The sequence below is a fragment of the Eublepharis macularius genome, chromosome 13, assembly GCF_028583425.1.
Source record: "Eublepharis macularius isolate TG4126 chromosome 13, MPM_Emac_v1.0, whole genome shotgun sequence".
NCBI classification, from domain to species: domain Eukaryota; kingdom Metazoa; phylum Chordata; class Lepidosauria; order Squamata; family Eublepharidae; genus Eublepharis; species Eublepharis macularius.
Genome location: NC_072802.1, coordinates 1,901,854 through 1,924,204, shown reverse-complemented (window position 1 = coordinate 1,924,204; position 22,351 = coordinate 1,901,854).

Genomic DNA, 22,351 nt, shown 5'->3' with positions numbered 1-22,351 from the left:
GGCCCCCTCATCCCAGCGGTACTGGAGAGCCATGCTAATCCTAGGGGCGCCAGTAGCTTGCAGGGTTTCCCAACCCGGGTCCGCGCCAGCCCCCAGACTCTCCACAACTGGTGCTAGTGTTGAGTCATAGGCTGTGTGTGTAAATATAGTTCCCCAGCGCCTTTCTCAGCTTTCCTGAGGCCAAGGGCCCCACTGCCTAGGTGTTGGCACCAATGTCACAAGTGGGACGCCACACCCCGAGCTGACTCCAGGCCGTGCATCTGGAGTGCTCTCCAGCAATCCTCCGGTCTGTGCAGCCCCACCATTAATAGGCAAGGCGGTCTCCTCACCCTCCGGTCCAGGTACAGACAGGTCTGTCAGAAAAGATCCGGTATCCATCCTTTCCCAGGTGAGGGGTTTGGGGAGGGATAGATTCTCAACAAAATGTCAGTTTATGGAATTCCAGTTACTATGATTTCATCTCCCACCCCTTGGTTACAAGAACTTCAAGGTTTCTTGGCTCAAAGGTTTTATTGAAAGATTATGTTCAGAGTACAGGTGTCCATAATTAATCCAGAGACTTAGAAGCTTCTGGTTGAGCAAAAGCTTTGTTGAGAATGACATGTTAGGTGGAAGTTGCAACATATCAAAACCTCCCTTCTCAGCCTCCCCCCACGGGTTCCATCTGCTGAAGCCTGGGAAGGTGAGAAGTCTACAAGGTTGCTGGTGAATCTGGTGAGATAAAGACAGCCTGAGAACGCAGCTGAGCCTGCAGAAAACAAGACTAAAACTACAGAGTGAAAAGGCAACGGAGTGCATCTTGACACAATATGGCGTCACTGTGGGTAACAAGGCTGATATCCTGACAATTTTATTTTTGGTTTTTTGCCATTCCAAATGAATTGATTTATCTCTCTTTGCCAGCTTTTCAGTGTCATCTTTTATACTGTTTGGTAACATTTGAAATCAAAAGTTAATTTTTGGTAAAATATTCTTTTTTATTATAGAAATTCTTCCTATCCGGGACAACTAGGACCATCTTTCAAGATCTTTTTGAATTCTCCTCCAAAGTACTTTATAATTATCTTTAAATAATGTTTCCTTTTTTCCTGTTAAATTTATGCTCAAGTATTTCACCGGTTTTGCTGCTATTTCATGTCTCGGCAGTTCCTCATTTTTTTCTTCTTCTTGCCTTGTTAACAACTTGGAGATTATTTCAGTTTTTTCCCTATTAACTTTAAATCCCAAAAAAGTTCCAGATCTCGCAGGGTGTTCCATAACATGTTGTAGTGTCTCATGTGGGCTCAAAATCGTCAAATCAGCATCATCCGCGGAGCATTTCCATTTAAATTCTTCATTGTCCATTTTCAAACCTTTAACTTTGGAGTCTTGTCTTAATTTTGAAGCAAAAATGTCCATTGATAAAACAAATAGGTGGCTAGGGAACTGGTTGGATAACAGCAGCCAAAGAGCAGCTGTCAGTGGCATCACGTCTGATTGGAGGGGGGTGTCCACCGGAGTGCCACAGGGGGGCTCAGTTCTGGGCCCAGTGCTTCTCAGTATTTTTATAAATGATCTGGACCAGGGTGTGAAGGGATTCCTCATTAAATCTGCAGATGACACTAAACTGGGAGGAGTAGCAAACACTCTTGAAGATAAAGATAGAATTCAATGAGATTTGAACACACTGGAAAAGCGAGCAGATTCAAATACGATACAATTTAACATGGACAAGTGCCAGGTTCTCCACCTGGGTAACAAAAAATGCAAAGCATGCATACCGGATATGGGATACATTTCTGGGCAGCAATGCATGTGAACAAGATCTTGGGATCTGGGTGGACGGGAAGCTAAATAATGAGCAATCAGTGTGACGCAGCAGCAACAAAGGTGAATGCAAATCTCGAAGTGTATTAACAAGGCATAACATCCTTAACAGGATATCATTGCCCCACTATTTACTGTGTTGGTCAGGCCCCACCTGGCATATTGTATGCCATTCTGGAGGCGTCGTCTCCAAAGGGATTTTGACAAATTGGAATGGGTGCAGAAGAGAAGGGGAGTTGTTCATCCTAGCAATGGAAGATAGGTACCAGCTGGATGTTAGGAAAAGCTTTTCAGCCCTGGTGTCTGCCTGGAGGAACCCTCTGCGTGGTGACATCTGCACCCTGTGGGACCTACTGCAGTTCCACAGGTCATGTAAGATGGAGATGTTCTGCCATGCTTATGGTTGAGGACAGCAACAGTTGCTACCATATCCAGTATAAGGCAGCTTCTGTTCTGTTATAGGCAGAAATATTTATTTTGTATTATTGTAATGGTTTTTATCTTGACTGAATTCATAATTGTTCGTGTGTTAGGTGATTTTTATTGTCTTTAAATAAAAATTTTAAATTAAAAAAAAAGTTAAGAGGTGTATTGAGTACCAGAGGTGCTGGTTTAGGAAGTCCCAAGTGTCAGAATCTGGCTTGTGAGGGGGCAAACTTAAAGAAGTGTGGTTGCTGGAAGAGGCTTTCTTTAGTCTTTCTATGTTTGTAGAAAAACAAAAGGGTCAGAGTAGATGTCTTAATTTTTTTAAAAAATCAACCTCTTAATTAAAAGCCTGGGTGAACTGAAATTTTTTTGCCTAGCACTTTAAAAGAAAGTGAGGTAGGCCCCAGGTGAATCTCAAGAGGAAAGGCATTCCATAACCGAGGTGCCGTACTAGAAAAGCCCTGTCTCTGGCTGCTGCCTGTCTCTCCTCTGAAAGTGGAGGTACAGAGAGCAGGGCTTGTGAGGGCTAGACACTATCGGAGGAGGTGGACTGTCAAGTACCCTGGCGTTGTCATTGCGGGCTTTAGAGGTAAGGGCCAGCACTCTGAATTGTTCTTAGAAATAAATGGGCAGCTGGGGCAGATCTTTCAGGGCAGAGGTGAGACGATTCTTGCATCCTGCCACTGACAACAGCCTAAACAAAAGAGAATATGACAGTAGCCCACAAGTGAATAGACAATTGCCATGAAAACTAACTAGATGTAATGATACAAATAAAGCAATATAGTTGAATTTAAAGTTTAATCTATTTGTTTTATTTGAACATATATTCAATCCAGATATCTTATTTAGGTGGCATAACACTATAATTCATAATTTGAGGCAAACCTGGCCTTTAATATGGACAAATATCTAAGCAGTAAGTCTAATGTATTATAAGAGAATCTCAACATTTAAAGTGCAAGTGCTCATAGATTTACATATACCAGAATACATACAACAATAAATATCACATTTTCATACAATGAGTAAACATATTACAAAAAATGCTTCTTACAATCTTCAAAGAATATGCAATGCTGTTTTATATCAGTAATGCAAAATAATGCATAATAATAACTCCATGTGACAATAGCTTGGCTGCTACTTTTTGAATGAGATTAATTTTCTTAGCCATTTTCAAAGCCAAACCCATACAAACTGCATTTCTATAATCTAACCTGAATATAATCAGAGAGTGGATCACTGTGGCCAGATCACACTTTTCGAGGAATGTCTGTAGCTGGCATATCATCTAGAGATGATCAGAGGCTCAGACTATTGTCCAGGATCCAGCAGTCCCCCTAAGCTACGAACTTGTTCCTTTTGGGGGAGTGCAACCCACCCTAGGACCAGCTGAGTCCTCAGTCCTTGACCATTTTTCTCAATGACAGGTAGCGCTTCAGTTTGGCCTGGAATAAGCATCAGTTTATCAGCCCTCATCCATCACATTCCCATCTCCAGGAACCTGCTCAGGACTTCCGCAGACATACCTGACTCAGCTGTTAAGGAGAAACAGAGCTGGGCATCATCCACGTACTAGTGGCCCTTTACTGCAAATCTCTTGATAGGGTTGCCAGGGACTAACTGGGTTGGGAGGGCTCACTGGCAACATGCTGACTTGGGAGTGACATCAGCTCATCATCAGGGGATGCTGGGGACACTCCAACGTTCGGAGAATTTCCCAAATGCTAGAGCATCCCCGGCATCCCCTGGGGACACACTGAAGCCACTTCCAAGTGCATGGGGAGTGATGTTCACATAGCCCAACATTTCCTGCCCATGTCCCCCTGCCAGCCAACTGAATGGCAGTGGGAAGCATCAGTGGGGGGAATCCCCATCCCCACTGAAGGGGTGGCAGCCTTGCCTTCTGATCATCTGTCCCGGCATGTGGCAATGGCCAGTAGGGGTTGCAGGACCACCTCTCTGAAGGCCATCAGAACTACCCCTTCCTGCAGAGAATTCTTCATCCGCTTGATGCCAACAGCCATGAAGGGCAAGGACTGAACACTGACATGGTGGGCTGCATGCTTCTGGGCTGCTCGTGTACTTCACCAGGACTCACCACTGAACGTCATCCATACAAGTAGGACTAGATTTTGCTCCAACAGCTTTCTGAGATTGAACTGCACCACTGTGGCATCTAAGTCTTGGCGGACTAGAGTGATTTTATCCACCAGCTGCATCATGAAAGCATTGCAGTGGACCTCTATGTAATCTGGGTCTCCGTTTCAGGAGCCTGGGATAAGAGCCCTTTCACAACCCAGAAAAGCTCCGTTAGATAGCATTGCACGTGCATAATGATGATGGAGTAGTGAGCTTTTATTTATTTATTTAGAGTCCGCCTTTCTCACTGAGACTCATGGCAGATTATATGGTGTGAGATTAGTATGATCAGTATCAAAGATATTTCCATACAGTGTCAAGGACATTTCCATAGACAATGCCATAGGATAAATATAGTTTACAAAGACATTGCATTAGCAAGGATCTAATACAGAGCTGAAGAACTGCTGAATCAGAACATAATCAATTCGAGGACTGACGTTAGAAAACATGAAGTACAGGTAGTACATAGAAGTACAAATTTAAAGCAGCAGATAATATGCAAGGCAACATAGTGGTGAAGTCTAAAGTCCCTAACTCATTAGCGAAGCATCTGAGACCCCCTCCCTACAATACCGCCCTCCTATCTGTGCCTTGCCACCACCACTGCCTGTCACATTCACTTTGAGCTTTCCTCCACTTGTGGTCCAAATGTCTGCCCCAAGCACCTCCGTCAGTAAACCAAGGAGCATTCTGGGATCTGCATGCAGATTGAGGTTCTTTGCTCAGGACAAGGAAGCGACCCCAGCAGCACGCTGCTCTTTCTTCCCAAGCAAGCACCAGAGCCTTGTTTCCTTCCCTTTTGTGCAGATGCACTCGCTCTGGATGAGAGGGCAGTGTGTCCATGCTCTGGGCGAACAACCTGTAGGACAGCAGCAGCTGAGCGCTCCAGGAATGAACAAGGTGTCTGCTGTCTGCTGTCTGCATCATCAGAGGCATGGCGGGGGTGGGGATAGACTTAGCACCCCAGCAAAGCAACTCCCACCTCCCTGCTACCCCTCTGCAACCCCCACCCGATCCAATCACACCTGCTATTGTCATTCACTGGCTGTAGTCATTCAGTATCTGTAATCACTGCACTCTACAAGGTATAAGGATAGATGGACTCACGTTCTAGCTGTATCTGAAGCTGTGGCTCACGAAAGCTCATACCCCACCACAAATTTTATTAGTCTTACAGTTGCTACTGGACTCTTGCTCTTTTCTACTGCTCCAGACAGACGAACACGCCTCCTCATCTTGACCTTTCTAACTTCTGTATGCATGAAAGTAATGGAGGCAGGAAGATCCCTCCCACCCAGTCAGGTCTCCACTTCCTCCTCCTATTTATTTTGTTTCAGAGCTGCCATTTTCTCCCAGTCCTCTACACCCCCCTCATTCCTTACCGCTACCACTTTCTTAGCTGTTGCCTCTTTTGCCCTAGATTTCTCACATCCTCCTTCCTTTGCCACCCCCTCTCTCTCTCTCTCTCTCTCTCTCTCTCTCTCTCACTTTCCCACTCTTTTTGCCATGCCCTCTTTCCTTCAATTGCTTTCTTGCAGCTTCCCTTTCATTTGTGTGCTTGCTCACTGCCCCCTCACTCGTTCTTGCACCTCTCTTGCCCTCAATGGCAGGCTCAGCCCCCCGCCAGCTGCGGCAACCACTTCCTCCTCCTCCTCTTCATCCCAGCATTGCTTTCATTTTCACTTCTCTCCCACCTCCCCCAGTCTTGTTCGTTTTCTTCCAGTGGTGGCTATGGCTACCAGCAACAGTTTGGGGGGCGTTGGTTGGAGAGCCTCACAATGACACTCTTGATCTCATAATATCGCATGTTGTGATCTGCCTTTCCAGGAGGCAGGGATGGTGCTGTGGCAGAGGTAGCTGGCTTGCAGGAGGGAACCCCCCCGATGGTTCTGGGAGAAGAAAAGAACTGCAGGGGGTCTCCATTAAGCTCACCCATGAGCACAACATGCAAGATCTCTGAGCTGAAGCAATGTATTGAAAGCTTCACGCAGAATGTGATGCTTGCCCCAGTGGCCTCAGAGCAGGTACGGCCCCTTCAACAGCGGGCTGCAGCCTCACAGCTCACCCCTGGCCTAACTGGGGATTTCTGGCCCCTAGGGTTTCCCGTGCTCCCGTCATCTGTGCTCCTCCTGAGCTCAATGCCGGATGCTTTATCTAGTGGGTAGACTGTAGCGTCATTCAGGACGAGGAGTCCTGGGTTGCCTGGCTGGGCTCTACACTGAGCAGCCCCACGCCCCTCTTCCTGGCTCTCTGAGGCTGGACCTCCTTCCCTGCTGCCTTGTCTGTGAGCCTGGCGAAAATGTTGGGACTAGACCCACGGGAAGCATTCAACAATATCAAACACCCACTTAAATAATTTTTTAATAAATTTTCAATATTTAAAGTGCAAGTGCTATAAACAAGGTTAGTGCGTTAGAATTTACTGCCGCCCAGACCGGGTCTCCGAGCCTATGATTTCTCCGTGGTTTTGCCGTAGCAGTTACTCCTGAGGAAGCTTTTGTGAAATCTGTGCTTCAGTCGGCCCCAGATAGGGGGGTGAAAAGGTTCGCCTTGCCAGTTCCAATCCTGCGGCTTTCTTACCATCTGGAGGAGACACCTTAAGACAATTGTTGGAAGAAACGACAATGGAGACAGGACATGAACACCAACTTTATTGTTCCCAGTTGTTCCAGTAGAATGTATTTAAATTGTACATGAATCGTTGCTGCTATATTGCTTGTTTGAGGTTATGAAGAATTAGCTATTTAGTATATTTATTATAACTAATGTATTGCACTAACCTTGTTTATAGCATTTGCACTTTAAATATTGAAAATTTATAAAAAAATTATTTAAGTGGGTGTTTGATATTGTTGAATGCTTCCCGGGGGTCTAGTCCCAACATTTTCGCCAGTTTCTAAGGAAGCAGCCATTGTTGATTTGCATTGTCTGTGAGCCTGGCTGCTCGCAACAGATTCAGCTCTGCACCTCAGCTTCTTCGCTCCCTCCTGTCTCTCTCTTTTGCTCGCCACCTCCACCACTCCGCTCTCCAATGTCCATCCCCTTCTGGGCTGCTCATCTTCCTTTTGAAGCTGCCACCTCCACTGCCCCCACCCCGCCCCTACAGTGTGGCATCTTGTGCCAAGCCCTCACACAGAAGAAGTGAGAAGTGGCCTTTCAAGCAGCTATGAGCAGACAGAGGTTGCTGCAACAGAGCGAGGGAGAGAGAGCACAGCCCCCCTCAACCATCAAGGCTGGCTCACCAGATGGCAAGAGGAGCAAGACCTTGAACTCTTCCTGAGCAACGATGGATGAGCATGCCAGATGCCGCAGAGCACAGGAATGAATTTATTTGATGACACAAGGTGTGAAATGGTTGAGGTGGGGGCAACGATGTCCAGTGGGCTGGTCCAAAGCCAAGCACACAGAGGCTGCGGCTCTAGCCCTCTGGGGCTGCATGGCCATTGCCTCGGGAACGGCCCAGAGCAGAACCTTCACAGGTGCCATGTGCCGGATGTGCTCCTGCACACCCTCCAGGTATCCAGGAGTTCCGCCTGCTGTTGGCCTCAGACCATAGCACAGAGGGCACTGCGGGGTGCTGCAGTTTCACCAGGAGTGCCTGACACCCCCAGTGTGGCCTTGGCCCTTTCATGGCCCTGCAGGAACTAGGCCTGGCATTCTTGCATCCCCTGCAGGCCAGCCTTGCCTCTCTCTGACCTGCTCAGGCATGGAGGGGAGACTGCCAGCCTCAGACATTCCTGGGCTGTGAGCTGCAATGGGACCGTGGGCCCCCCACTTCCAGGACCAGGACAGCTAGGCCACCTGCCCCACTTAGCAGCAGTGCAACATGGCCCTGGATCCATGGCCTACAAGCATGTGGCAAACAGTCTCCCTTTGTGACCCAGGGCCTCTCTCACATGACTCCCATGCCCGATGGCCCATCCCCAACAGCAACCCATCCCAGCCACACATGCCAATGCAACCTGGCCCAACTCACAGATGGTTCCTGCCAGGGATATCTGGGGTTTTTCCAGGATGAATGCGGCTGCCAGAGTCATGGCACCTCCCTACTCAGTGTCTGCTGCCACCATGGCCTACTTGTGCCCACTAATACCTTATAGCATTGCCAGGCCCCCTGGGGACAAAGCAGGGATGCTGGGGTCTGGGGGGGGGGGCAAGGGGCAGCAAGGTATTCCCTCCTGCATGTGCAAAGTGAATGTGTGCACCTGTGCTCCCCATCACGTCAGGAACTGGCATAATTTTCTGGTGTGATAGGGGAGTCCGGAGGGTTTGCATGCTTCTACCCCTCTCCATGCCTTTCCCTCCTATTGGCCAGGTGAGTGAGGCTGGGGTGCAGCAGGTAGCGGTGGAGGGTCCCCTGCCCTGGTTGTGGGGCTGGCAAGCCTGGGAGAAAGAAGAGAATTCAGAGATGGGGACCACTGAGAATGCTGCTGGGGCCACAGGGCGCATATGTGTGCATGTGCTTGTGCACAGGCAGTCCTTCTTTGGCCTCTTCACAATGGCTCTAGTTTACCCCTGCACAGAGCTGTAAGCATGAGATTTCTTGTATGGTGCTCTTTAACCTCTTCTGGGATGAAGAAGACTCGAAGTGCAGCATAAAATGAAGTCTGGCAGAGCAGGAAGGGCGGGCAATGGATCTCCACAGGTGCTCTTCAGAACAGCCTCTCAGTTCTCACCCACTCTGTCTTTTCTACTTGCTGCCTGTGGGAGATGTTTATGGGGATGCCGTCAGCAAGGTTATTGAAACATTGTTAGTAGAGGTGTGCAAAACAAAAATAATGAGCTGGAGATACACTCGGAATTTGCTGTTTCATTTTGTTAACGCAGCTTCTGGAATGGTGACTCGTGGAAACCAAATTATAACCACTACCTTCCACCCAAAAGTTTGTGTGTTTCATTTCACTTCAGTTGTTACCTTGCAGCAGCAGCAGCAGGCACTGGCCCTGCACAGCAGCATCTAGTTTTCCTTAATGGCATTCACCAATCAGATTCCAAGGGGAGAGAGCCCTCACATTACTAATTAACTCTGCTGATAGGAAGGAGGAATGAGACTGGTGCACAAGTGCATCCCCCCCCATTGCTACTTGGGTAGTGGCATTGTCTCCCTGCCAATCAGATCCTTACAAGGGGAGACCCCTCCCAGCCTATTGGCTTTGGAAACATTTGGAAGGGGGAATGTGCAGACTTCAATCATAGGCTACAATTCTAAAGACACTTCTCTAGGAGTAAGAACTATTGAATAATGTGGGACTTACGTCTGATTAGACCTGTTTAGGATTTCTTTCCTCCTCCATCCTTCTCTGCCCTTCCAAAAATAATCCTGCCAGCTCACAGCAAAAGGAAAACGAATGGAAAAAACACAGGTCTATTAAGGCAGAAGGGTATTCAGCCAATCATGTTGTCTGGCTGCCTAGGTGCACATGGGCAATGGAGACTGGTAGTGATTAACGAGAGAACAGCTCCTCGTTGTGGGAACAAAACTGCAAAGCACAAGGAAGCATGGCACCAACAAGCAACAGCAGGAAGTAATATAAATATAAATATAAATTATAAATAATGAAGGGAAGTTGTGCTCCCGCACATACATTTTGAATGTATTTCCACTATAGAAAAAGCAAAAAGTGAATTAAAAGGATTGCTTTTAATGCCACTGCTACTGCACTACCCCTTTGCTAGCCAGTTTCCTGCCATAGTGTGTGCCCACCAGCACTTGCCTTCTTCCGGGTCAATTTTGTGCATTTGAGTAGTTTAACTGAAGAAAACATGGTGGGTCTATGGTTTATAACAACAACAACAACAGTGTGCTTATATACTTCCCTTCTGGACAGATTAGTGCCCACTCAGAGTGGTGAACCAAGTCAGTGTTGTTATTATCCCCACAATACAGCTGGGGCTGAGAGGAGTAGCTTTCCCAAGACCACCTGCAGAATTCACCGCAGTAGGAGGAGTCAAACCAGCAGAGGCCTGGCGCAGAGCCCAGCAACTTAAACACTATGCTAGAGCAGCTCTCTCTTAGAGGGAGGACTGTGTTCTGTATGATATAGGTGCCATTAAACAGCTGCCCCAAATAGCCCGAAAGCCCACCTTGCAAAGAATGGGGCCTAATCTTATGATAATGAAAAAACAAATGGATTAGATCTGAGCTGGCAATGCCCCATCTGGGGGTGTGGGGAACAGTAAAGATATATACTTCCTTCGGAAACCCGGATCTGAAACTGGGGTGGAATTTTTTCAATACACACCCCTAATTGTTTACCATGAAGTTCTGACCCTGTCACCCCCCTCAGCTGTGGCCTTGATTGCACCCTTTCACTCCTCTGTGGAAAACAATGGCAGTCATTCTCTGGCTTGGCAGACAGTATCATAACAGCAAGCCCTTCAGTAACTGAATAGTGCTCTCATCTTTGGGGAGGAAGCAAAAAACTTACACATTTCTCAGAAGAGAGGAGAAAATGGAGGACCACATCATGGAGACACCGCTGACATTTTCTAGATTCTTTGGGCTGGACCAAAGTGCAGGTAGGGGAAAGTATGATGATGTTCCCAAATAAATAGAAAACTAGATGTCAAGGAGAAGGGTAGGCTAGTACCCTTTTCTTACTGATCCAATTTTATATTTGCAAAGACTTAATATGGGAGGAAGTATTTTATTATTTGATCTCTCACCTTCAGACCAGGCTGTTCATCTGGTTTCTTATGGAATCACTCCTACAAAAAGTCTTCCCCTTTTAAGAATGGAACATTTAGAGAGACCAGATAGGGTGAAGTAAATTTTCTCTAGTTTTCCATGAAGTCTTATGCTTAGATTAACTTGTAACAGCCTTTAACAACAGCAACAACAACCCAATGGATTAAAATTAAACTCAAAGAGTTTGGGGCTAAACATTAGGAAGAACTTCTTGATCTTTAGAGTGGCCCCTCAGTGGAACAGGTTTCTTCAAGAGGTGGTAGCCTCTCCTTCCTTGGAGGTATTTAAGAAGAAGCTAGATGGCCATCTGACAGCAATGATGATCCTACGACTCCATATAGACTTCAGAAGGTCATGAAAGGGAGAGCAGGAAGAGATGAGCCAGTGTTTGACCCTCATGACTCTCTCTTATCTGCCAGGGTAATCCTGATTGTCATTTTTTAATGTTCATTATAATTTATTTATGTTATTTATAGTCTACTTTTCTCACTGAGACTCAATGCGGATTACACAGTGTAATTCAATACAATCAACAGCTGGGACTTTTCATAAAAAATACAATAGGGTCTGGGTGCAAGAGCCCCGTTGTGCAGAGTGGTAAGTAGCAGTACTGCAGTCCAAGTTCTGCTCATGACCTGAGTTCGATCCTGGTGGAAGCTGGGTTCAGGTAGCCGGCTCAAGGTTAAGTCAACCTTCCATCATTCTGAGATAGGTCAACTGAGTACCCAGGTTCCTGGGGGTGACGTGTAGATGGGATACCTTTATCTTTACCTTAGAATCTGGGTTATAGAGATTTGAAAACAGCAGATATCTGATACAGAGCTGAAACAAACAGAAACAATTGATACAACATACTAAATTATATGGAAGCAACACAATAGGAAATTCAGTTGAGAGTCTCTGGGTAAAAATAAAAGGAATAAGAAATAATAGTGTTACTATGGTGGGGGTCTGCTGTAGACTATCAAGTCAAGCAGAGAACTTGGATGAGAAGCTCCTATAACAGATTACAAAGTTCTCAAACAGACGAGACATGGTAGTCATGGGAGATTTCAATTGCCCAGATATCTGTTGGAAGTCTAACTCTTCTAAAGATGAAAGGTCAAATAAATTCCTGACTTGTCTTGCCAACAACTTCATCTTTCAGAAAGTAGAGAGGGAAACAAGGGGCTCTGCTGTCTCAGACTTGATTCTCACCAACAGGGAAGAACTGATTGATGAGGTGAAAGTAGTGGGCACCCGAGTAGCAGCGACCATGTAACTTTGGAATTCGCAGTCTTGGGGAAGGGAAAAGTTGTACATAGTCAGGCATATAGGTTGGACTTCAGGAAAGCAATTTTTAACAAACTGAGAGCTATGCTGGGTCGAATCTCATGGTCAGAAATACTTAACAAGAAGGGAGTTCAAGAGGGGTGGAAGTTTCTTAAAAGTGAAATATTGAAAACACAATCACAAACTATTCCTATGAGAAGGAAAAACTGGAGGATCTTAGAGAAGCCAAGGTGGCTCCATAAACAGCTTTCTAATGAATTGAGAAATAAAAAAGACTCATTTAGGAAATGGAAGGAGGGCCTTATAACCAAGGATGTATATAAACAAATAACCTATGCTTGTAGGGAGAGTGTTAGAAAAGCTAAAGCTCAGTATGAGCTTAGGCTAGCAAGAGAGTATAAAAACAACAAAAAAGGTTTATTTCCTTATGTTCAAAGTAAGAAAAAGAGCAAGGACATGGTTGGCCCACTGCAGGGACAGGAAAGTGAAATTGTAACAGGCGACGAAGAGACGGCAGAACTGCTCAATTCCTACTTTTCCTAAGTCTTCTCCTTTGAGGGAAATGGTGCTCAACATGCCAATAACAGAACACATGATGGGGGAAGGGAGTTACAGCCTAGGATCAGCACAGAGGTAGCATGGAAACACCTAGATTCTTTAAATGGAACTAAGTCCTCAGGGCCAGATGAATTGCACCCAAGGGTACTAAAAGAACTCACAGATGTAATTTCTGAGCCTCTGTTCATCATTTTTGAGAATTCTTGGAAATCAGGGGAGGTGCCAGAAGATTGGAGGTGGGAAAATGTTGTCCCCATCTTTAAGAAGGGGGAAAAGGAGGATCCAGATAACTACCGACCAGTCAGCTTGACATCTATACCTGGAAAAGTCTTCGAACAAATCATCAGTCAGTCCTTGAGCAATTGGAAAGGATGGCTGTGATTACTAAGAGCCAGCACGGGTTTCTCAAGAACAAGTCATGTCAGACTAACCTTATCTCTTTTTTTTAAAGGAAGTTAATACCTTGCTGGATCAGGGGAATGCTCTAGACATAGTTTATTTCAATTTCAGTACGGCTTTTGATAAGGTTCCACATAATATCCTTGTCAACAAGTTGGTAAAATATGGTTTGGATGATATTACTATTAAGTGGATCTGTAACTGGTTGACACATCACACCTGAAGAGTGCTGGATAATGGTTCCTCATCCTCTGGGAGGAGAGTGACAAGTGGAGTTCCTCAGGGATCAGTCCTGGGACCGGTTCCATTCAACATTTTTATAAATGATTTGGATGAAGGAATAGAGGGAATGCATATTAAATTTGCAGATGATACTAAATTGGGAGGGGTAGTAAATATGGTCAAAGACAGAGTAAGCATACAGGATGTTCGTGACAGGCTGGAAAACTGGGCTAAAACAAAATGAATTTCAACAGAGGAAGGAAAAATCAAATGCATAATTATAGGATGGGGGAGACTTGTCTTGGCAGTAGTATGTGCGAAAAGGATCTAGGGGTCTTAGTAGACCATACACTGAACATGAGTCAGCAGTGTGATATGGTAGCTAAAAGGGGTGTATCAACAGAAGCTTAGTGTCTGGATCATGCAAAGTGATGGTATCACTCTGCTCTGGTTAGACCTCTCCTAGAGTATTGTGTTCAGTTTGGGCACTACAATTTAAGAAGGATATAGACTAGCTGGAGTGTGTCCAGAGGAGGGCGATGAAGATGGTGAGAGCTTTGGAGACCAAGTCCTTTGAGGAAAGGTTGAAGGAGCTCACAATGTTTAGCCTGGGAAGGAGATGACTGAGATGATATGATAACCATCTTCAAGTACTAATGTTAAGTCTTGCCAGGTATTTCCCCTGAGCATTTCACTACATCACTCTGGTGTATGAGTTAAAGTTACTTTATTAAAGAAGAATATCAGTATCATAATGGTCAGACAAGATCATTGGCTGAAGTGATGCAAGGTAGGAAAGCAAGCTTTAAGTAAGGTCTCTTAAGAGGTTGATGCAGTCTCGGCTGGAACTTCAAGGCCACGTTCACAGGCCGGCCAGGAAATGGTAATCAAAACACCTGCAAGATAAGCAGCTAGCAACCAGTCAGCAAAACAGGCTCCCTCTTCATGTTCTCAGAGGTACACTACACACTGCAGCAAGAAATTCATGACACATGGCAGATATGCTGGAGGCGTATCTGATATACTGGCCCCACAAAGATCCTTCTAAAGAGACCCCCCTCCCGGTTTCTTTGGGTATTTTTTGTGAAACTGACGTACAAGCTTAGGAGCATTCACATTGGAAGCCTTTACCCACTCCACATTACTCTTGTTGAAATGAACCCATTGAATTAAGTAAAATAATTCCCCCCGCTTCAGTGTAGAGTCCAAAACCTTGACTTCGAAGTGTGGTTGACCATTCATGATGAGGGGTGGGTGGGACCCCCAGATCTGGGTGCCACACGTCAGGGCGTGGAACCTTCTTCAGGAGGCTGAAATGGAATATAGGGTGAACATTCTTTAGGTTCCTTGGCAGTCTAGGTTACTTGGCAGTCACATCATTGATCACCCGAATGACCTCAAATGGTCCCAAATATTTCCACCCCAGTTTCTTGCTTAGCTGCTCCCCTGGTAGATGTTTAGTGGAGACATAAACATAGTCTTCCACTTGTAGACTCCAGGGGGCAGAGCATTTCTGATCTGCTTGTTTCATATAGTCCTCTTGGGCGTGACCACCTGAGGGGGAGGATGGCACACACGATCAGCGTGAGCTCTTTGATTTTATCTCTTAAAGACTGCTTTAACGAACATAGAACTCCAAAAACTTCTGTTGAAACTCTAAGGTCTTTATAGAGTGTCTTAGAACACTTAGCTTTTAACTTTCGGTCTGTAATCCCTTCTAGAAACTATAAAGTTGAACCTGGCTATCTCACAGGGTTCCATTGATACGGCTTTTCGCAGATGGAACTGAAAACACAAAAGTACGCCAGCAATTTACCCATATTTTACCTTCTTTGAAGCGAGTGCTTTATTAATTAGGCAGATAACTTCTGTTATTTTTGGAGATATTCTCTGACCTTGGAGTTCTGAGGTTGAAATGCGAGGAGAGAGATGACTCAGCAATCAGGCAGTTTTACTGGCAAGGGGAGAGGGACCGGGAAACGCCCCGGAGAATCGGAGGAGGAGGAGGTGGTATGCTTGCCTTTTACCAAGCAAACGAAAATTGGGGATTTCTTTCCTAAGAAAACAAAGGATATGTTTACCATCCCGGTCTCAAACCCTTTCTCCCCGTTGGCAGAGATGATTGATGATGAATCCACCTTGAAGGAAACCAATGATAAACAGCCTCACAATTCCCCAAACAATAATACTCCTAACTTAAAGAGGCTTAATAAGGATTCAACTATTTGTGCTCAGCTGAAGGCTGGTGCTAGAGAAGGAGAAGGTTGCTTCTCAGATATTTTATCTGAACATTCTGCTATGTTAGACCTAATTGCCAAAACGGTGGACTATATCTTTAAATCCCTAAGGGATATACAAGGACTCCTAGAGAAGATTCTCCCGCTTGTATTTTTAAAGCATAAAGACAGACCCTCAGATACCTTGAATGATAATTGGACTCTACAAGCTCCTAGAGCACCTGCATCATCTCATGCAATCTCCCAGGCTGTTTGCCAATATGAAAATGAACAAAATAAGGGTGAACTGCACTGTGTATCCTCATATAGTCTCTCTCTGCAAGACACTAAAGTCTGTCTAACTGTCTGCCCCTTTAGAGGCCAGGTGATTAACTGGTCCTCTAAGAATTGTATAAGGAGGCACCTGTCCAGACTTTTAGGGGAAAACCCTTACTCTATTGATTTGAAGTGTACTGAATATCTTCATAGCAAGTCTCAAACTCAGAGGGTTCTGCTTTCATTTGAGTCCAAGAGGATCCCTACACTTATAATGTCTCAAAGATGCATTTTAAGACCTTTTGGAATCTTCTCTACAAGAGTCTTCACTAATACTAAGATCTGCCCTCTCCTACCTATTATACACATAAAAAGAAAGCAGTCAAGCCTGAGGATCGAAGCTTAATTCCTTCGACTAACATGACTTCAACTTCTCTGGTACCAGACTTAATAAGCTGGATTGATTCCCCCCTTCCTCCTTTGACGAAGGCCACTTATCTGGAGAACTCCGTAGAGCAAGAATTACTCTCATCCTTTACTCATCTGCCAAAATTTGAACGAATAGAGATTATGGATAGACTGGAAGAATTAACACTTCACCTCCGTAATTCAGAAGGTCAATCTGATATAAATAAGACGGATTCCCCCTGTAACCCAGCCCTGAAAACGGGGTATGAATCCTCCCCGATGATGACTGAGTCTGTATCCTTGCCTTGCCTAAATGAAGTACGTGTTGAAAATATTGCTGCCCCCCTTACTCTGGCATCAAAGAATCCACTACTTAATGGATGCATCTTCCTTGATACTGAGAAGACCTTGGACACTATTGACAAGGCAGATTGACTATTACCTTTCCTTCTGTCTTGGAATATTGCTGGATGGCACTCCAAAAGATTGGATAAAGACTTTGTTAACTACGTTTCACAGTTTAAAATCATCCTCTTCCAAGAAACCTGGATGCAAGATGCATTCGAACTTCCTAACTATCTTGCCTTCCATTCTTATGCCTCAGTCGGATCAAAAGGGGGAAGACCCTCTGGAGGTCTGAGTACTTTTGTGTCGACATCCTTAGGTGTCTCCCCAAGGAAATTGGAAATCGACAAGAATTGGATTTTGGCTGTTAGCATATTTTCTCCTCATTTTAAGATCATATGCATTAACGTATATATCCATCCACTTATGAAACAATCTGATATCAAAAATGTCTGGGAAGAACTGGAAGATTGCATTCACTTTGTCTCTGATAAGTTTCCCTCAGCTTCTTTAATTATCGGCGGTGATTTTAATGCAAGATTAGGACATACTGATGAACAGCTGATCAACAAATGCGGAATTGGAGGTCTAAATTTAATTGACGATTCTTGGCCTCTTTTTAGGCTACGATCACTAGATCCAATCGCTAATTTTGCCGGTGCCTGTCTTTTCCAAATGGCACTTAGGTTAAATCTTGTCATTCTGAATGGCCTATCATTGGGAGATTGCCCTGGCCAATTTACTTATTGGTCGGGACTTAAGCACTCCATCATTGATTGCATCCTCACTTCACAAGACCTTTATGATGACCGTATTTATTTTATAATTGATATAAGAACGGAAGGTGACCATTTGCCTCTATATCTTAAAAAGATCTATTCACCAATACTCCCCAGGAGTTGGCCCTGTCTCAAAGTAACCAAACATGATGGCTTAAAACAAAGAGGTAGATCTAGAATTAAATGGTCCTCTCATATTAATGACAGCTTTAGTTCTTGGATACAATCAGCAAATGGTCAGCGTTTCGTAGATACCCTAACTTCTAACAACACTAAAGGGAACTCCCTAATTCATCAGTATAATTTATTAATCTTAAATCTCCAGCCATTGCTTTCGAGATCTGGAAGCCCCAATCAGGATAGGACCCTTAATAATAAATGGTTTGACCATGAATGCATCCAAGCAAAATCAACCCTTAGGGAATGTTTCGGGGCTTTCCATCAAAACCCAAACCCGATTTCCAAACTTGAATTACAACTTTTAAAAAAGGAATATAAAGAGCTGTTAAAAACAAAACAAAAAAAGAGGTGCTGATTTTCTTTTACGGCAGTCTCTTATTAAAGCCACCAAAGGCAAAGACAATGTTAGTTTCTGGAAGATTATCTCCATCTTCAAACTAAAGCATCCACTACATCTAGTACCACCCCTGCAGACGTATGGGAAACGCACTATAGTGCATTGTTTAGGGATCAGCGGTATTCTGCTCCTCCCGCCCTCTCATTAGATAATTCTACACAGTGGCCTCCAGTCTCAGAATCCGAAGTCTCCCTGTTAATCTTACAATTGAAATCCGGTAAAGCCCCAGGAAGTGATTTTATTGTTGCTGAACTTTTGAAATCGCATATAAACTGGTGGGCTCCGGTTCTAGCAAATCTGTTCTCATATATAGATGCCTCAGCTCAATTTCCTAAGGATTGGGGCCTGGCCATAATTGTTCCTATATTTAAAAAGGGTAACCCCTCAGATCCGTCAAACTATAGGCCAATCAGTCTCTTGAATGTGATCTGTAAGTTATATACAAAACATCTCTGTCTAAAACTGTGTGAATGGTTAGATCAAAATAATCTACTTGAGATTGAACAGGTCAGTTTTACATCTGGTCACTCCATTATTGATCACTGCCTGGTGTTAGATTATTTTATTTATAAATATCTGAAATACTGGAAGAAGATGCTGTAGGGGGCCTTTGTGGACCTCACGGCAGCCTTTGATTCTGTGTCTAGGGGAAGGCTTTGGGCTAAACTGGATGATATGGGTATTAACAAAAGGCTATTACTTCTGTTAATTAAACTACATGAAAATAATAGCCTTCAGATAAGACTCACACAGGATGGTAGACTTTCAAAAAGAATTCCAGTCCAAAAAGGGTTCAGACAAGGCTGTTTACTGGCCCCGTTCTTATTCAATATCTACGTCAGTTCCCTGATCACATGTTTTCATACAACTGACACTCATGCTCCTGTGTTCGCTAGTGGCAGAAAAGTTCCAATTTTAATGTACGCCGATGATGCCGTACTTTTATCACAGACCAAAGTTGGCTTGAAGCGAGCTTTAGAAAAATTTAATGACCAATGTAACATTGAATTGTTAACAATTAACTTCCATAAAACGAAAATTGTGCGTTTCTGCAGCACTCTTAGGAAATATAGCTGGAATATGAAAGGAAATGTCATAGATCAAGTTAAGAACTTTCAATATTTAGGCATAACTTTCTCATATAATGCCAAATTTTCAGCACATTTATCCTCATCAGCTACCTCGGCTGAGAGAAGTGCAAATGCCATCCTCAAACTATTTAGAAGGAAAGGCGCTGGATTTCTCCCTATGGCCTTAAAAGCTTATCAGGCAAAAAGTTTGGCCCAACTTTTGTATGGCTCACAAATTGGACTCTCTGCCAACTTTAAGATCCTTGAAAAAGTCCAATCAAAATTTCTTAGATCTTTATTTGGTGCTCCCAAGGGTACATCTAATGTAATACTTAGACAAGAGGCAGGATTACCCAGAGTTGAATTAAAAGCCTGGGAACAGGCAATATTCCTCTGGCTGAAAATTCATTATAACCCAAAGGGAATAACTCATCTCCTAGCTGCAGACCCCTACCCACCTTGGTTTACACAAATTTTTAACAAGATCAAGCAAATTGGCCTAAATCCCGAAGATCTCTTTAATGGAACCTTGAACATGGCAAAAACAGCTTTTACTCAGAGGCTTCTTGACATTGAACTACAAAATGAAGAAGCTCTGCTTCCCAAGAACTTCAGGTGTTTAAAATCTTGGTCCAATTTTTCAGCTGCCCCATACCTATCCAGTATTATCCATGAGTCTTATAGATGGGCATTTTCTAGAGCCCGGTTTGAGGCAATGCCTTCAGCTGTATTGCACAGTAAATTCTTGCGAATACCAATGCATGAGCGCCTATGTCCATGCATGTCCAATATGGTGGAATCTGTTACCCCATACTCTTATTCTGTGAATTTTATTGTGAAGAACGGTCTCGCCTCATATTACCTCTCTTGTCTAAATTTAACCCTTTGCAATCCTATTTGGATTTTAGACCAGAAATCCTGCGCAAATTTCTTCTAGAAGATTCCCAGAGCTCAGTAACCTATGCTGTGGCCAAATTCTGTTCTTTAGCTATTAGAAAACATAAACTTCTTTTACTGGAAAATACAACATAACTTTTTATTTCCATTACTGTTATTCTATTTTAACTTTTATCCTTTTTATATCCTTGATCTTTTTGTAAAGATAGTATTTATCTATTACTTGGAACTGTATTGTTTTACACTGCTGGCTTTTGCTGTAATAGATAGTATGAGTATATCGTCCTCTTTAGCTTTGTCCAGGTTTTTTTTATCATTTCCCACTGCTCAGTTAATTTAGTCTACCAGTTAGTCAGATCCCCCCTCTTGTTCTCCTTCTGGGTACATATGCATGGCATGCCTTTGTCCTCAAACTCTTGAGCAACCATGAAGGGGGAGGCTCCCGTGGAGCTGTGTATGCTATTGTTGTAACAATATTCTGTGAAAACCAGAAAGTCCATCCAGTCATTCTGCTGATAATTAATGCAGCACCTTAAAAATTCCTGATTAACTCTTTCAGTTTGTCCAATGGTCTTGGGATGATGAACAGAGCTTAGACCTTGTTCTATCCCCGCCACCTGGAACAACTCCTTCCAGAACTTGGCTACGAATTGTACCCCCCTGTTGGAGATTACCCTCTCTGGAAACTAGTGCAACCAGAACACATGCTGCATAAACAAAGTGGCCAGCTTTTTGGCTGTTGGTATTTTGGAGCACAGTATGAAATGGGCCTGTTTTGAAAATAAATCCACCACCACTAGAATCACAGTTTTCCCCTTGGAGGGGGGAAGGTCAGTAATAAAGTCCATAGAGATTGTGGCCCATGGCCGGGAGGACATTTCAAGCAGCTTCAGTAACCTGGGAGGCTTCCCCACCCTCTTCTTTCCCATCAGGCATACTTGGCAAGTGGAAACATATTGCAACACATCACACCTCATTTTGGGCCACCAAAATTGCCTTTGCACAAGGTGTAGGGTCTTTAAGGACCTGAAATGCCCAAGCAATTTGGCATCATGACAGCTTTTCAGCACTTCTCATCTCAGGCTAGCCAGAACATGTAGTTTGCCTTGCCAGTACTAGCCTCTGTGCTTGCCCTGTTTCAATTCATCCTTGGGTACTTCCTCCCCCTCCTTTTCCACCTCAGGTTTCACTTTCTCCTCCCACTCCACGAAAACAGGTGGCGCTCCTTTGCTTCTCACCTGCTGCCTAGTAATGACCACCCCTCCCAGCTGGGCAGGCGAAAACATAGTGTCCACTACCTCCTCCTTTTGACTATCATGTTGGGGGAGACGTGAAAGGACATCTGCCAGGAAGTTCAATTTGCCCGGGAGGTGTTTTAATACAAAGTTAAATCTAGAGAAAAACTCCGCTCACCATAACTGCTTGGCGCCATTTTCAGCCCTTGGCCCGAGACTCTGTATCCCAGAAAGTCCAACTCTTTCTTATGGAATTCATATTTGGACCATTTAACAAGCCCGCATGGTTTTCAGCACCTCCTGCACTAATTTCACATGTGATTCATAATCTTGCAAAAATAATAACACGTCATCTAGGTAAATGACCACCCCCTTGTACAAGTATTTGTGCTGGACTTCATTAATTAAATTCATAAAAAAAAAACCAGAGCCCCCTGCAAACTGAATGATCAAGTACTCTTACTACCCCAAATGGTGTTGAATACTGTCTTCCATTCATCCCCTTCTTTGATTCTTACTCAAACAGAAAATCTTCCTTGAGCCACCATTCCCAACAAGTCTCTGATGAGAGGGAGGGGGTAGGCATTAGACATTGAAACCGCATTGATCCCCCTATAATCCATGCACAGTCACAATCCCCCATCCTTTCCCTTGTGGAATAGCACCGGGGTGGCGTGGGGAGAACTCCTGGGCCTAATAAACCCTCTCGCCAGATTTTTGTCAATGATCTTCCGGAGCTGCACTCTCTCCCCTGGGCTCATAGAGTACAGTTTCCCTTTTGGCAGTTTTTGTCTGGGGATCAGTTCAATGGCACAATCGGTAGACCTATGGGGGGGACACTTGTCCGCCTCTTTTTCATCAAACACTTGACTCAACTCTCGATACTCAGCAGGGATTTGCTCCCTCTCCTCTGTGGTCAACAGCACAGCTTTTGGGATGGGAAAGGCTGCTTTTCCGCACTCTGGGTTCCACATGTGGGTCATGATCACACAGCCAGCACACTCCCAACACAAGGGGAAATTTAATAGC